Consider the following 17,610-nt stretch of genomic DNA (forward strand, 5'->3'; position numbering starts at 1 on the left):
GATCTTCCAGCTCAACACCATACAATGACATGGTGGGCAGTCTTTTGATTAATCAGACAATTTCCAGAGGGGTAAAAGTGGAATATGATCTCTTCCTTCCCCCCCGCTTTGTAGTTCAGGCCATGATCTGGGAAATATTTCCAGTCCTCATCCTTGCTTTCTTAATCTCCGCCAACTAGGTTTTTCCCGCTGGTCTGAAACACTTTTATTTTCCTCCCTCCATTCCTTCCTCTCTCTCAGACCTCTCCTAGCCTCTCTTCCCACATGCCTATCATCCTGACTTTCCACATTAAAACCTCCCTGTAACTGACATAGAACCCTGTGAAACTTCCAGGCAATTAATCTAACTCGGCAGAGCTTTCTGGAGACCTCTGTTTAAAAAAAGGCCACAAGCTCATGTTTCTCTCACATACCATTTAAGTGGAACCTACAGAGATACATGTTGGACCAAGAAGTGAAGAAAGCCACCTTTTATTATTTTATTTAAGGAAGAAATTAAAAATTCAGCTCACACGGTTTGAAAACAAACACTTTCTACCCTTAAACCTTTCTCCATGTTTATTGCCCACTATAAACTGGGGTGGGGGGGTGAGGTGGGGGAAGCAACCAATGGAGTAAAATCACCACAACAAAGCTGGAACAAATATGCAAGCCTTGGCAGAGGCCAGATTTACGGTCAGAAATATGGAGTGTGTCTCAGCAGGGGCAGGTCATGAAATAGTCTGAGCTAATATCAGGGGTGTGAAAACAGGCATTGTTGTTTAGTTAACTAAAGTCATACAATTAAGTGATTCTCAAAAATCAATTAGCCATATGTTATAGCCAAGATGACATGTTTTTATAACTTCTCCCCAAACGTTTTATTGCCAGAGGATGCTCATGTGGGCATTAGAACAAAAAAATAAAACACCAGCCCAAGAGTAAAAGTGCAGAAATCCGGCCATGATTAATTAAAAGAGTCCAATCTGGAAGTGACGGAGTCACTGAGCAGGCCGCACGGCATTGGAAAGATTCCTTCCCAAGGCTTCCATTCTGTTGCAGAAAGCCATGGGTCATTTTTTCTTTTTCTTTGTTTTTCTGTCCTTTTAAATTTAGCACAGATACAGCTGTGAAAACTGAATATTCCATTTGAACTCCCATATTTATTCTTATAACTGATGGTTCCAAGGAAACGTCATTTTAAAAGCTTTCCATGGAAAATGAAAAACGTGCTTCTCAGGGGGAAACCCTGGTGGCATGCTGTTGTTAATGCAGATTTTGTTTTCCTGGCTTCCACAAAGGGAACAAAGAGTGTAGGTACAGCTGTACCTCTTCTTCTCTGTTACTTGGGAGCCAGGTAAAAATAGACCCAAAGAGGATGTACAGAGACTACAATATAGAACACAGAGTAGCGCCCATTTTTAAATAGCAAGTTCTTCCCCTTCCTGTACCCAACATCCAGGAGTGGATACTGGAGGATCTCCTTGGATCATGCCTGGTCTATTGCTTCAGTGAGTAGATCACAGAACAGGTGATGTGTGTCAGCTTTGCATCAGACCAAGCACACAGTGCTCTTCACCCTTCTGGACCCTGTAGCAGCTGTGCAAACAAGCCCAAATTCCCTGCTTGCCTATGAGACACTCATAGCTATCCCTCACCCACATGAAGTCAACCACCAGACAAGTAGCTGAAGCCACCCAGACCATCAGACCCCACCCAACCTGTCGGCTGACCACAGTAATAAGCAAGCCCTACTCCATCAGTTTAGCCTTCCCTGAGCAGCAGAACTTCCCAACTGACGCACAGACTGGTGAACACTAATACATAGTTGTTTATGTTAATAAATTGTGGGGCAGTTCCTTACAAGGCAAAAGCTGACAGATGCAGTCAGACACCCTTAGGGCAGTGATAGCTGTGACAATTACAACCACATAGCCTGGCAAGACTACCACCCTCCACACACAATGCTGGACATCACAAGTCCTGCAGCTCTACAGTTACCTCCATTTATATACAGACAATTGATGACTTTTTTAAATGGTTTGACATGATTTTTCTACATTATGACAGTGCAAAAGCAACAAAAGCAATATGCATTCAGAAGAAAATACAGTACTTTGAATTTTGATTTTTGTCTTTTCCCAGGTGGAAATATTTAGTACAGTACCCTGGTGATGCTGGGCAATGGCAGCTGTGGCTCCCAGTCAACCAGGCAGTCATGAGGGTAAATGGCCAATACTCTGACAGCCATTCTTGTTTTCACTTTCAGTACAATATTCAATAAACTACATGAGATATTCAACATTTTATTAAAAATGGGCTTTGTGTGAGATGATATTGCCCAACTGTAGGCTAACGTCAATGTTCTGGGCATGATTAAGGCCGGTTAGGCTAAGCTATGATGTTTGGTAGGTCTGGTGTATTAAATGCACTTCCAACTTAACAAAGCTCCACTCCTGGGTGTATCTCCAATAGGAAGGATTGCTTGTGTTCACCAAAGCCATAATAAACATGTTCATGGCAATTTAACTCATTATAGTCAGAATGTGGGGAGAACTTCAAAGTCCAAATTCAAATTATCTTCCTAAGGTTGTTGTACCAGTTTGCTCTCCCACTAGCAACAGACAAGAAGCCGAGTTGCCCTGCATCCTCCCCAGCACTTAGTTCTATCAGTCCTTTTAATTTTAGTTGCTCTGACAATGGTGTAGGACTACTGCCATGTGTTTTGAATTTGAATTACCCTGAAGAGTTAAGAAGAAATAGTTTTTTAACTCAGATATATTCAATTCCAAACCTGATCCTTTCCACTGCTCCACCATGTAAGATTACAGCAAAATATAACCTCCTCCCTAGTGCAGCTCATTGTAGCCATTCTCATGGAGGAGCACTTCCTCCAGAGAAGTGATGTTCTGCCCATTGCAGGGGGCTGGTGATCACCCCTACATTTAGGCACTGGGCATGCTGGGAGAGGCAGGCTATCCATCTGGGCACCCATAGCATAGAACCCATGCTGAGGACATCATCTCTGGGATTCAGAGTTTGTCTGTGACTAGCACAAGGTTAGTGACTAACTGTGGTCAATAAAACCCAAAGGAGACACATGTGGCTGCATCCTGAGAACAGGCTTCTCAGAGGATAAGTTGGAAGATGGCTGAGATGTAGCGGAGAAAAATCTGGGAATAAGAATGAGTATCACAGGCAAGGAAGACAGGGGAGCAGAGAGAACTGTGACCTAAAGAGTTTGTCGTGGCTTTGGTGACCCTAAATGCATGCTTCTGAAATGTTTCCACCATCTCAGTCTTTGTCATTAAGACATCCCTGATTTCTGCAGCACAAAGACCTTGCTTTCTTGCTAGAATGGAAACAATGAGGTTTGCCTTTAGGTCTGTATAAAAGTGAGCTTTGAGACCTTTTAATCCAAGTGAGACAGGTAAGGAGGAAGCCAGGCTGTGGGAGGCATATTTCAGAAAAGCATATTTCAGAGGTAGAGGGAGCTCCAGGTCTGTGCCTCCACCAGTGGGGGTGCCTGCACTCCACTACTCTACTGAGAGAGGCCTCAATACAGGATGTAACCTTTTAGGAAGCCCCCGGGTGTAGATGTCCCAGAGTCAAGGCCAGATGGCCTTTTGTTGTATCTTTTGAAAAATGTGAGTTATGTGAAGAGCTTCACTGTTTTGTTGTTTGTCTGGTTGTTAGGAGCTTTTTCAAAAATACCATCAGAGTTTGTCCCATAAAATAAATGAGAGACAAGTTTGAAAAGTGAGATTTGTGGAAGAAAACTGCACCTGGAATACCTATGAGGAACCTAATAAAGTATTTCTTTCTAAAAGAAAAACAGGATCAATTAAGAAAAAAAGGATGCATGAGAAAGCCCAACTCCAACCAGAGCATAGCTTCTCTTAGGATGGATAGGTACCACCATCCCTTGGCCACGTGACTTTGGTTCTGTCTGATTCTACAAGGCCTTGGTTCTCAGACCTTTACCCTGAGATAAAGATTTAAAATGTCAATTCCAGTTCAGTTTTCCTTTAGAACATCCTATTGCCCAAAGAAGCAAATCCAAACTCTTCACAGGGCATATAAACCAGGCAGTCCCATTCTGGGCTCATCCAGCCAGTTCCATCCCTGTCCCACTGTTCCCTTACCCTCCAGCCCTTGCCCTCTGAGCACTGGGATATTGCACTTCTGCTTAGTTCTGCTGGAAACACCTACCTCCTTCCCAGCCTTGGGGTCTTCAGCAAAGTCACCACACTCTCTCTCAGTGTCCAACAGAGCTCCCTGCTGTGTCTGTTACATCTTCAGGTCTAACTATTTGTTTATAAGCCACTCTCATTAAACTGTGAACTCCCTGGGAGCAGTGATGAAATATTACTCCTTTTTATAGCCTTCCCTCCTTCTGCCATTTAGTGCCTGGCATACAGTAAGTGCTTAGTAAATGGTGGTTGAAGATTTCAAGTATTTCCCTTTTGAAATAATGAGCAGAATTCTAAACTCCACACCCCCCTTCTCTCTTTGCTTTTCTGAGTCAGCAAGGGGATGCTGGGCCAGTACTTCTGAGGATATAGCCTCTAGCACATTTCATCCATTACTGTATTCATCCCTATTTGCATTTGGGTGGGTTTGGCAGGGCTTTAATTGCAGGCATGCACTTTCTGGGTAGAGAAAGCAGTCCTGGGATTTCCTTCTCTGCAGCAGTGCTGCTGCCATGATTCTTGCTTGCTCTCCTCACTCTATGGACATAGAGACCTCCATCTGCACTCAGGCACATGGGGTCATTAATCACTTCCACTACCTGATTAAAGGAATTCTCCAGACCAGGAGGGGTGGGGGGAACTATACTATAAAAAGACTTTGCATTACAGAGTCCCTCTGCACCAGTATTTCCAAATGAGGCAATTTGTTGCAAACAACCAAAATCTCATTCTCAGGCCATTAACTAAAATAGGAAAATAGCATCTTAAATTCTAAAAATAATAAGGGACACATTGTAATAGGTTTCCAATTCTAAACAAGTGGACGGGTGCTTAGCGTGATGGAAACCTCAAGAGTTGGGAACACGACTTTTTCTTTCCCAAACCCTCCGACTTGGAGGCTACACTCTCAGGTAGGCTTCCAATGTTCTTGACCATGATTTCCGTCCTTCATCTTTCAGATTTCATAGCTGCAGTGCCACCCAGTAATCAGAGTCAGGAGCTAGTGGGAGCAAGGCCCAGAAACAAAATTGTTTTTTAAAGATTTTTTATTGTAGTTGATTTACTATGTTCTGTTAATTTCTGCTGTACAGCAAAGTACCCCAATTATGCATATACACACAATTATTATATATATATACACACATTATTTTTCTCATATTATCTTATTTCAGTTGTATCACAAGTGATTGGATAAGGTTCCCTGTGCTATACAGCAGGATGTCACTGTTTATCCATCCTAAATGTAATAGTTCGAATCTACTAACCCCAAAGTCCCAGTCCATCCCACTTCTTCCACATCCCCCTTGGCAACAACAAGTCTGTTCTCTATGTCCAAGAGTTTGTTTCTGTTCTGTAGATAAGTTCATTTGTGCCATATTTTGGATTCGACATATAAATGATATCATATGGTATTTGTCTTTCTAACTTCACCTAGCATGAGAATCTCTAGTTCCATCCATGTTGCTGCAAATGGCATTATTTTGTTATTTTTATGGCTGAATAGTATTCCATTGTATATATGTACCACATCTTCTTCATCTATTCATCTGTTTATGGACATTTAGGTTGTTTCCATGTCTTGACTATTATGAATAGGGCAACAGTGAACATAGGGGTGCATGTATCTTTTTCAATGAAAGTTTTGTTGGGATATGTGCCCAAAAGTGGGATTGCTGAATCATATGGTAGTTCTATATTTAGTTTTCTGAGGTATTTCCATACTGTTTTCCATAGTGATTGTACCAATTTACATCCCTAACAACAGTGTAGGAGGGTTCCCTTTTCTCCATATCCTCTCTAGCATTTGTTATTTGTTGAGTTATTAACTATAGCCATTCTGACTAGTGTGAGGTGGAACCTCAGTTGCATTTCTCTAATAATTAGTGATATTGAGCAATTTTTCATGTGCCTGTTGGCCATCCATGTGTCTTCTTTAGGCAAATGGCTTCGAAATCCTTTTTTATTTAAATTAAATAAATAAATGAATTTGGTATTTTTAAGGGTCTGCCTAAGGCTCCTTTACTGTGTTGCTTTTTTTTTTTTTTTTTTTGTCTTTTTAAGGCCACACCCACGGCACATGGAGGTTCCCAGGCTATGGGTTGAATCAGGAGCTGTAGCCACCAGCCTACACCACAGCCACAGCCACAGCAATGCCAGATCCAAGCCGCATCTGAAACCTACACCATAGCTCACATCAGTGTCGGATCCTTTAATCCACTGAGCAAGGCCAGGGATCAAACCTGAACCCTTATAGATGCTAGTCATATTCATTTCTGCTGAGCCAAGATGGGAACTCCTGCTGTGTACTATTTGTTTTTGTAGGAAACTGGAAAGAGTCACAAATGGGCAGGAGAGACTGGATCCTCTTAGGCCACATGAAACAGTTCTGCCCCCACTCCTGAAATGCTCTCCTCAAGACCCACCTATGGTTCTCCACATCTTTTTATAGCGTAGTTTGTTTTTTGTGTTTTGTTTTTTGGTTTTTTGTTTGTTTGTTTGTTTTGCAGCACCAAAGCCAGAGGCCCTCTCTGCTCTCAGGCTGGGCTGGGCTTGGCCTTGACCTGCCAGTGAGGAAAAAGCATCAGGGATATTTGGGTCTGGGAATCTGTGTCCAGGAGTTACCAGATCAGGAGAGTTGGTTGTGACCTGGCCTTAAATTGATGGGAACCAATACCTTGCAGCCCTGACACTGGATATATCTGAGTGGAAGGCTTAGGGAGGCAGGGCGTCCTACCATCCTTAGGTACAGGGCCTCCCTGGGGATCTGGGGGCCTGGTCCCACCCACCATGAACTCCCTGGAGTCTGGGGGTCTGTACCCCCCGCTGTGAAAATCCCAAGCAAGTCCTCTGACAACTGTGTCCCCACAGCTGACCATGGCTCCCCTCCGTCCTCTTCCCTCTGAAGCCCCTTCCTCTCAGAAATGACCTTTGACTTCCTTCCCAACTATGAACCCTACCAAGGCCCTTCATCCTAGTGGGAGGTAGAGGTAAAAACTTAGGAAGCAGTGGACCCTGTCTGTCTGATGAGTAAGTGGGATGGGTACTTCTGATGAGTAAGTGGGACAAGTACTTCTTAATATACATGGCTGGAGTGGTGGGGAATGTTCGGTATATTGAGAAGGTAGGGGCTCAAAGGTTTTCTCTGCCATGCCCATGGGGAAAGCCTTCTCTGGAGAGGGACTAATTGAGGCAAAAATCATTTTATGATCCTCCCCCAGCCAGGCCCCAAGGAAGGAGTGAGTCTTGTCCCCTCCCTTCTGCCTCTAGCTTCTACTAAATCACAAGCCTTTTGAGTGCAGGGCAGGCCTGACCCATCTGTTCACCATGGTCAGTAAATCTCATAGTTTCACTGAAGCAGCAGTGAGGCTGGGCTGCTGGCTCCAATCTCCTCTCCCTCCTGAAGGGGAGAGGGAGGTGCCAGGACAGGCAGGGAGAAAGCCTGGGCTGAGGCCCACCTCCCTGGCAGGCTGAGCCCTGGAGTCCCCTATGGAATATGTTTCCTCCAGAGTTCTTTCTGAATGCAGGCTCAGTCACATCACTCTTGCTTAAAGGCTTTGTTTTAATGACGACTCATTATTTTCAGGATAGAACCCAAACGCATTATCCTTTCAAGGCTCCGGTGATTTCACTGCTGGGGTCTCTCTAATTTCACCTCCCAGCAAGCCTTGCTGCCTGTACTGGGCTCCAGCCACGGCAGACCCCAACACCTCTCCCCTCTTGTGCTTCTTTGCCTTCCCTGCCTCTCTTCAGGAAGCCTCTTGGTACCCTACAAGCCAGGCTAATCCCTGCTCACCTCCCCGCTCCTCTAGCTCTGACCTGTCTGGGCTCCGCTGCAGTTCTGTATGGGCTCAGGACCTCCCATGGGCCCAGTAGCAGTGCCTTCCCATGCTGATTCCCAGCATCTCTTTCATCTCAGCAAGTTTTCTTGCTCAACGCCTATGACTGTGTTACCTAAAAGTACAGGGGAGTCCACATCCTTTGGGGAAAAACTTTGACCAATAGGAGATCAGAGTTTGAGACTAAATTGTCCCCCTTTATGCACCAAGACCCTATATGCAAAGCTTCTCCAAGAATGGTACCCATTCAACTGAGCCATCCGTTGCACTTAGCAGTGGCCATATTGATAAAGCACTCAACCTCTCATATGTTCTCTCTCCTACCAACCCCTACTCACTCCTGCTTCCTGAGCTGCACTTCTGTATTAGTTTGCTAAACTTGTCATGGCAAAATAGCATACACTGGGTGGCTTAAACAACAGAAATTTACTTACAGTGCCAGAGGCTAGAAGTCCAAGATCAAGGCCTTTCTTTTTTTTTTTTTTTTTTTTTTTTTTTTTGTCTTTTTGCTATTTCTTGGGCCGCTCCCGCGGCATATGGAGATTCCCAGGCTAGGGGTCCAATCGGAGCTGTAGCCACCGGCCTACGCCAGAGCCACAGCAACACAGGATCTGAGCTAAATCTGCAACCTACACCACAGCTCACGGCAATGCTGGATCATTTAACCCACTGAGCAAGGGCAGGGATCGAACCCGCAACCTCATGGTTCTTAGTCGGATTCGTTAACCACTGCGCCACGACGGGAACTCTGAGGCCTTTCTTCTGAGACCTCTCTGTGGCTTGCAGATGGCCATCTTCTCCCTGTATCTTCACATGGCCTTCCCTGCATACATGCGTGTGTCCTAATTTCTTCTTAAAAGGGCACTGGTCAGATGAGGGCCCTCCCAATGATCTCATTGTACCTTAATTACCTCTAGAAATACCCTACCCCCCAATACAGTCATATTCTGAGTTACTGAGACTTCACCACACAAATTTGGGAGAAACACAATCCAGCCCATAACAACTCCCTAACACAATAATATCCCACTAATCCTCTGCTTTCTGGGTAACTAAGACTAAGACCTTGTCAGTTTCCTCAACAAAACTATGAAACACTGGAGCAGAGGAACCAGGCCCCTTTTCATATTTGCACTAAGCAGGGCACAAAGTAGGCATTCAATAAAAACATCCAGAAGGGATGTTATGCAATGTAATTCCCAAACACCCAAAATTTCCCCATTCAGGTATATCTTCTCTGGGGCTGGACTGCTTTTATCGTGTGCACAGTGTTTACCCTCAGTAAAATCCAATATAGAATCATCTTTTTATTACTTTCTAAAAAGATGTCATATGAATTATTTTATTTAGTTTCTTGCGATCACACCCTGAGAAATAAGAGTCTGAGCTAACAAATAGGAAACTGAGAACAGAGGGGACTGGCCCAAAGTGTACCCAAAAGGAGGGGCCGGGAGGGCCTGCTTGGATCCAGATCTATCAGGCCCCTTCCCCAGCTGAGATCTGAGTTTGCTGAGTGCCTTCAGCTCGGGCCTGAATTCAAACTTTGTGGCCTGAATTCCAGTCGATAGGGCCACTGATAAGACAGCACAGAAAAATCCAGAATAGGAAGAAAGCCCTGGAGCTTGATATCCTCCAAGGCAGCTACCTTGCCAAGATTCCTGCAATCAACAGTGCTGTGGCTTATTGGAACTCATGGAGGCATTGCCTGCACACAGATGTTCTAATTAGACCTCAGATGGGCACCCATACAAATGGTCATATGCCATGTTGAAAACCTAGTCCCAGGCATCATCACATCACATCATCATCATACCCCAGCCCTGACTGCACACACACACTCACACATGTATGCACACACATACACATGCACATGTGTGCACACACATCTCTGAGGTCTTCCCCAACCATTTTGAACCTATAGCCATCACCCATGACTTTCGGCCTGACCCCCACCAGGCTCCTAGGACTGTCCTCAGCTGCCCCCTCACCTTTGGATACTTATTCAAGCATGCCTGAACCCTCTTTCTTGGGCATAATGTTGATAATCACTTTCTGGCCCCAAATGCTGTTAACGTAGGGGCCAGATAACAGAAACAGCAAGTCAAACACTCTCAGATAAATGGCTTTATCGCTAATACTTCCTAAATGAAATAACAAACATCAGCAAGGGTTGAACGTTAATTTGGCACTCCTGACAGAAAAGACAGAATGATAAATGGTCAAATGGAGATGCTAACATTTGCGGTCATCATGATGAAATAGAAGATGGTTAGATCTTAGAGAGCTGTTTCAATCATCCCAGTGATCTTTTCATCCAATAGATTATGAATTGATTGAACTCTCTCTCTGTCTATCTGTCTGGGAGGACCAGCTGAGTCATAACAACCTGCCAGTTTCACTCTATAGCAGAAACTAAAGCAGCCACGTGTTTTGGGATATTTAATAGGAAATGTTTTCTCTCCTGTACTTTCTGCTTCTAAGAGAAGATGTGCAAGACACAGCAGTGAGGGGCCGTGAGCCAAGGCCAAGGGCTTTTGGTCTCAATGCAACTGAGGTAGATAGAAAAAGTTAGAAGAGCTGCTAAAAGTTATGTGGGTTTTACGATCCTGAACACACCTGGCTGAACTGTTTCCCTTCCCATTAAACTTCCCTTTTCTGAACTCACAGACATGGTCTTTGGTGGTCCTGGGATGATGGGCGTAATTTGGATGAAGCTGGCCCCTCTTTCCCACGCCATGGGGGAGGGGTTCTCCAGTTGGCTAAGAATGATGAGAGTCTCTGAGCAGCCTGCCCCGTGGCCCCTTGCTTGGGAGGGGTCATGCAGGCAGGCTGGGCTTTGAAAATGCAGGGGGCTGTCTGCCCCTAGAAGTGGGTTCAGCCACCAGGGAGACAAGCCAGCTGAAAGGACTTCCCCCAACTCACACCAGTGAGTCCTCTCCTGGGTCCTCTTAAAACTCCAACTACAAAAAGATGGTGGTGGTCTGACTCCTGTTACACATTCAGGACAAACATTTATCACGCTGAAGGGCCAGCAAGGCCATTGTTTTGATCTCTTGTTTACATAGTCCTGCCCTCTGCAGCGTTCCAAGGAATCCCGGTCCCATACAGCCTCAGGGACCTCCCAGGGCCGGCATCACCTCCTTGTGCCTGCTCCGGCCACATGTGTTTTTGCAGCTTTCGCCGCCTCCGCTCACGTGACTTGGTGGCCCTGGCTGGCTCTCACTGGGTAGCAAGTGCACTTGCCCGAGGAGCAGGGCCCCTCACATCTGCACCCAGCGGGGAGCCGGTGCTGCTCGGCTGAGACTTCCACTATTCTAAACAGCACTCTGGGGTGGTGTTTTTTTCTTTTTCTGCCTTTCTTTCAAATTTCAAAGCATTTAGTCATGTTATCTCCCCAGATGGAGCAAGCCGAAGTTAAATTATAAAAGAAGAGCCAGCCGAACATGATTGAGCGATAAGGCACAGCCCTAAATGCCTGGCAGGCAGTGTCTCAGTAAACCCCACATGTTACAAACCAGGAACCAGTAAGCCTCCTGAGGTCACACGAGGGCCAGTGAGTGGAGTTACCAGAACTACAGTGTGGGTCTGATTCTGATTCCCAACCTTCCCTCTTAACGACCATGGTATCCCTCGTTCAAACAATCATCTCCGGCTCCTGTCAAGTCCATTTTCCCTAGCTTTGCATCTCTGCCAGCTCCATTTCATTGGTTCTGAGAGGCCCGAGTGGGCTGCCAAGTTCTCCACGTGTGGGGCCTTGGAGACAAAGCTCCAGTGTCTTTCCTGCAGCCACAGGGCTTAGCTGGTCTCCCATTGTGGGAACATCCAGACCTGCAGACAAGCTTAGTATTTCCTCCTTCAGATGGCGTCCTGCCCTAAGCCGGTGCTCAGAACCCATGCAATCAAAAGCAGATGTGCTATCAAGGAATCCGAGGCCCTGGGGCTAGATATGACCTTTACAATCACATCAAGTTCATCCCTGAGGGCCCTGCTCCGGGCTGTTCTGTGAAACCTCCCCCACCTAGTCACTCAGACAAGTTTTAAATATCTGGATTACAGACATTTCTGCTCCGATCCAGAAATGAGGAAATGCTCTTATTCCCTTAAGAGTCTGCTCACTTACCATCTTCAACCTGATTTCTCTGTCTCTTTGAACTTTAATATCCCCTCTGTACCGGGGCGGTCTGTGTATTTAGGAACACCATTAAAAGCGGAATGCTGGTGAAAGTTGAAAAGATTTTCTATTTCTCTGAAGCACAAGAGTCCTTTTGGTAGGTACATACCTATTCCTGAAAAAAAAATATAATGAAACATTTATACTGCTTATCATCTTTGTCAACAACGGACCTTTCTTCGGCACCTGCTATGCATTCATACAGTTAAAAGTTAACCCTGGGCGGAGCGAGTGGAACAAATACACAAACAGATGGAAAAACATTCTAAATGACCTCAGGGAGCGCAGAAGAGAGAGACTGCATACTCCTAGCGCTTCCATGAAGCAAAACTTGAGTATGATGAGCTGTGACAAAGGCAATGATTTCTACCAGGGTGAAAGGGGTTCCTGAAGAAAGGGATCTTTGACATTTGGACTGAAGATAAGTGAAACTTTAAGGGGTAGAAAAATCACCCATAGAAGATGCTTTCCAAACCAGGAAAGGACGGACTACCTGGCGCCCTGTGGCGTCAAAAACATTACGACATAGCCAGGAATTAGGAAGTGTGACTGTGGCTGGGGGAGGGCACGAGAGGAGATGATGGAGCAGCTGAGTCATGTGCAAACTATCAAGGGGTTTAGGGTTTGGGGAGCTGCATAGTCATCCACTGCTTTCAAGCACCAAGTAACGGGCTCTCCAGAGTGTGAAAACCATGAGAAGAGATGGTCAGGTTGCCTTGGCAGCAGTGTGGATGCCACAGCTTCCTTTCCTGGCTACCTGTTTCTTTAGGTGAAGGAAGAACCCATTCTAGGCATCACATTCCCTCCGAGCACCTTCTGAGTCTCCGTTCAGGCAGGTAAAATGTGGCCTTGCCAACTTTCCCTCCCCTCCCCTTCTTTTTCTCCATTCTCACAGACACTCTGTATGCATTTCTACTAAGACATTTAATCCATCTATCAGGATGATCTACAGGCCCAGCTGTCCCCCTCACTGAAGTCAGAACTTGTAAAGAGAGGGATAGTTTCCTACGCTTCACACCACACGGGCCACTTGGGACAGTGTTAGATTCGTCTGTCCAGAATCACTTAGCACACAGGAAGCACACAGCAAATGTCTATGTGGGCAAGGAATAGAGGCTGGGTGGGTAAAAAGCATGCTGTTTTCTATTTCCACTGGGGCCTTGGGGCCAAAAACATGAGAAGCTGCTGGAGTCCCAGGGAGGCAAATAACCAACAGGAAAAGGCTATTAATGGGGCACTGGCCCTCTTTCCACGGAACTGGGCCCTGAAATTACATATGACCACTCTTCTCAAACCAAAGATAAACATGGTGGAATGAATGCCTTGGAAACTGAGCTTTAGTTTGGCCTCGCTGGCCTAGGTGGTTGGCAAACATTCATTGAGTAGCTTCTAGGGACAAAAACACTCACCTGGCTGCCATGAAGGATGCGAGATGAAGAGACTGGGCTCAGATGAGATAAAGTTTCAAAATCTCTAAGAGGACCGATAGAGCCCGAGGCAGTTCAAGGAGGGAGAGCTTGCCTACAGCTTGGGAGAAAGAGTTGAGCCCTAATCTCTGGCAGAATGTGCCTGAGTATTTCTAACCCATTCTCCTATTGTGCCATGCCATTACTATATTAGCTGGGAAATGACTTTGTGAGGTATGAGAGACTTAACCTCAAGTCAAGGTGGTAGAATGAGTAGATATAAATGAAAACTGGCATTGTATACTGATTTCAACATCCACAAACTTTTTTTGTTGTTGTTGTTTTTTTAAGACCATACCCACGGCATATGGACATTCCCAGACTAGGGGTCGAATCGGAGCTATAGCTGCTGGCCTACACCACAGCTCACAGCAATGCCAGATCCTTAACCCACTGAGTGGGGCCAGGGATCAAACCTGCCTCCTCATGGATACTGGTTGGGTTCACAACCACTGAGCCACGATGGGAACTCCAACATTCACAAACTCTTAAGCCAGGGTTTCTTAAGCTCTACACTATGGATACTTTGTTCTGGATGATTCTTTGTTATGGGGAGCCATCCTAAACATTGTAGGGTGTTTAGGAGTATCCCTGGCCTCTATGCTGGATATGCCAGTAGCAGCCCCCACCTCAGTTGTGACAACCAAAACAGACACTACTAAGTGTCTGGGGCGGGGGGTGGCAGCACATCACCCTGGGTTGAGAACCACCGCCTTAAGCCTTTAAGCCCAGACAAATAACATGCCCACCTCTCCAGATGCCTCCCATTCCTTTCAGATGCCAATGAACACCCTTATCTGCTATCCCCTGGCTAGACAATGCCCAAGCAAACAGATGTTGCCCCCCTTCACTCTGCAAGCACCATAACTGCTCATGTGTCTCCCCATTTAGTCAGGACAACCAGGTGACCCTTTGCTCACTTAGCTCTTATTTCCTTTCCTGTGGACGACATCCATGCACATCCTGACATCACCACCCCACTCTCACCACATTCCCCCTGTATCACTCCTGTACCACAGCATCCATTTAGAGGTGGCCTTCCCACTCTCAGATGGTTCCATATTGATTCTGTTTTACCTTAGAAAGAAGTGCATTCCAGGACATCTATGAAAGGATATCTATGAAAGGACACTTAGGAAAATCTGATTAAACTCCCATCAGAGGGTATTCTGGCTCTAAAGTCTGAAAGGGAGGAAAGAAAGCAAGTGTGGTGTCCCCGGATCAGATCATCCCCTGCAGTGGCTGCTCAGAGCAATTGAACCTCCCTGGAGGAGGAGTTCTGGGTGGCCCCTCACACAGAGAGGAGTCCTTAAACTCACTATGCTCTTTGGGGCACCCTAGGATTCTACACATCTGTTAGATGCTTAGATCTGCAAACCAAGCCAGTTTTCATGCTATATATTAGGTATTACTATATCTAATATTATTGTATAAGTGATATATAATATACAATTAATAAATATTATTAATATGTATAAGCCTGGTGAAGCCTCCAGCTGGTATGCACACTCTGTCGAGCCTCCCAAACAAGAGAAGCCATGCCTTCCTGTCATACTTTGACATTTCAGTGGAGCATGGAGACTGAAAAGCCCTCAGTGTGTTTGGCAAGGACAGAGATTTATTTCACAGATCTTAAGGGGCCATGAAGTGAACACTCAGTAACCCTTAACAATTCTACCCAGTGTGAGACAAAGTCTACAGTGCTCTTAGAGTTGAATCACTGGTTCTTACTCAGCTGAAATGAGTTCAGCACCGTGCGTGCCAACAATAACAAAGAGAGTGTCGTCTTCTAAAAAGTCCCTACTCTCCCCATTCCTCCAGGTGGACGGCTACCATGAGTCACAGACCCCATTCCCCAAAGCTGAGGAGGCTGCTTCTTTCTGAGAGCCCCAGTGTCTCCAGATGTGGCCACTGGCAAGGTGAAGGTGTACCACAGAACAAGAAGGGGCAATGGCCCAGGCTACATTTGGTGTTAGGTGGTCCTGGCCTGGTCCTGGCTGTTGGGAGATGAGAGCAACAGTCAAAAGCAACTCTCTAAGCAAATGGTGGCATGTGGGTCTCAGGTACCTGGTTCAAGGCCCTTGTTGCAAAAGTAGCTTACACTCTTCAAACCTCAGTTACATCAGGAAGTAGGTCCTGCTGCTGTTAATAATCCCTGCATCCCGGAGCTGTGCAATGATTAAATAGGATATTACATGTGTGATGTGTTTAAAACTCCAGAAATATCATGTTTAGTATATGCATAATTTTTAAAATTGAAATATAGCTGATTTACAATGTTGGGCTAGTTTCAGGTGTACAGAAAAGTTATACATATATGTGTATATTCTTTTTCAGATCCTTTTCCACTGTAGGTTATTGCAAGATACTGAGTATAGTTCCCTGTGCTATATAGCAGGTCCCTGTTGTTTATCTACCTTATAAATAGTAGTATGTATCTGTTAATCCAAAAAGTACATGCATAATGTTTTTAGGCGAAGATAGCCTTAAACTTCCTGATATCCTTCATGTTCTTGTTCAAGACCAAGACAAAGCATTCTCCAATCAGGAAGAGCAGAGTCTCTCAGCTCCTGGGCCTGGTGGGCTTCTCACAGGGCAAACTCTCCAGATAGTTCCACCAGAGCGCAGAAACCCTTCTCCTTTCCTCCTGCTTTCCTCCTGTCTTTTTTTCGATGAAAAGAAGACAGAAACTATCACTGTTTATTGTTGCAAGAGTGGAAATTGAATTTAATTCCGCTTTTCAGACCAGGCCCAGATACTATTAGAGTTTCATTTTTCCCTCACTCTGACTTGGAAAAATTATCTGGACATTTTGTGCCTGTGTGTCTTTATCTACAGAATGAAATTTAAAGCCTTGACCATTTTCATTAGGAAACTGGGGAATTTTTTTGGTGGGGAGTACCCTAAGTTCTGGATTAAAATGTTATGTACCCTTTGTGGGTAATTTCATTGCAATATTGAGGCAAACCCCCCCAAATAAAGTCCTCTCTCTCTTTCTCTGGAACAGCACTGGAATGATCCTTTCTTCATATTACTTTACTTACCTACACTGAAGAAACCATTTGTGAAGTGTTCAGAGGACCATAAAGATGACAAAAGGTCTGGAGATATTGATAGAGTTAGAATTCATGAAACTCAGCCTTGGCAGTTTGCCTGAGAAGAAACAGACATTCTTACTTGTGTGGATGATATTAGCATTAAGAAGGCAGATAGTGTTTCAAGATGACCCATATAGATGCAAGCAGAACATGAAGAAATTAAAAGGAAAGCAAAGCAATCAGGTGCTGGATGACCAAGAGAAATGTTTCCATATCAGGGATCCATCTCATCCTCTGAGCTGGCTGGTCACAAGCAGTGCTAGGGGTGACAATGGATTTGATGACATAGAAGCTGACTGCTGGGCATGGAGCACTGCTGGGTGGGATGAGGGAGGGAAGGAGGCCACAAAGGCAGTCAATTCCATTGGTTAGAGGCTAAAATCCAAAGATGAGTTGTTAGAACAACCGAGCTACACTAAAATAGGTACATGAGTACCTTTTGAATAGACCATAGTGATAGAGCTTATATTTTTGCCTTCTGTTTTTTATGTTATATATATGCAAATCTATTTATATATAATACTTGGTTCTATTAAATATTTTACCAAGGCATTCTACTGGTAATCTTCTGCAAAATAGATCCAGGTAAAATTAGATATTTGTGTACTTCATGACCATGCAAATGAGACTTCACTATCGATTTCAGGTTTGGGACCATCCACACAATTTGAAATAGACATTGTCTGAATTAAGGTGATAAAAAGAAGCCATAGGATCCAGAACAGCTAGAACAAAATGTGTATTTTGCTTGCATTGGAGCCACAAATGTTGCTCAGATCTCACAGCTCTTGTATTGTAGTGCAAGGGCTTCTGAACACCCATGTGATTACATGGCGGTGGTGGGCAGGCAAGCAGCCTGTGTGACCT

At 45.0% G+C, this 17,610-nt stretch overlaps 1 protein-coding gene across 6 annotated transcripts in view; it reads right to left on the reverse strand.

Moving 5' to 3' along the window:
• The window catches only part of LOC102167823 (uncharacterized), a 770,457-nt gene that overhangs the window by 288,183 nt on the left and 464,664 nt on the right, over positions 1-17,610 (reverse strand). For 2 of the 6 annotated variants that reach the window (XR_014827520.1, XR_014827533.1), the window contains exon 7: positions 12,129-12,294. The exons of the other annotated variants lie outside the window; for them this stretch is intronic. The gene's annotated coding sequence lies outside the window, so the exon portion shown is untranslated. Of the gene's footprint in view, positions 1-12,128; positions 12,295-17,610 lie in introns of those variants that run through there. 6 annotated transcript variants of the gene reach the window in all.

This window comes from Sus scrofa, chromosome 14, assembly GCF_054392235.1.
Source record: "Sus scrofa isolate SSC_HxYL_T2T_F1_AM1 chromosome 14, Sscrofa_HxYL_maternal_Yorkshire_Landrace_v2.0, whole genome shotgun sequence".
Classification (NCBI taxonomy): Eukaryota; Metazoa; Chordata; class Mammalia; order Artiodactyla; family Suidae; genus Sus; species Sus scrofa.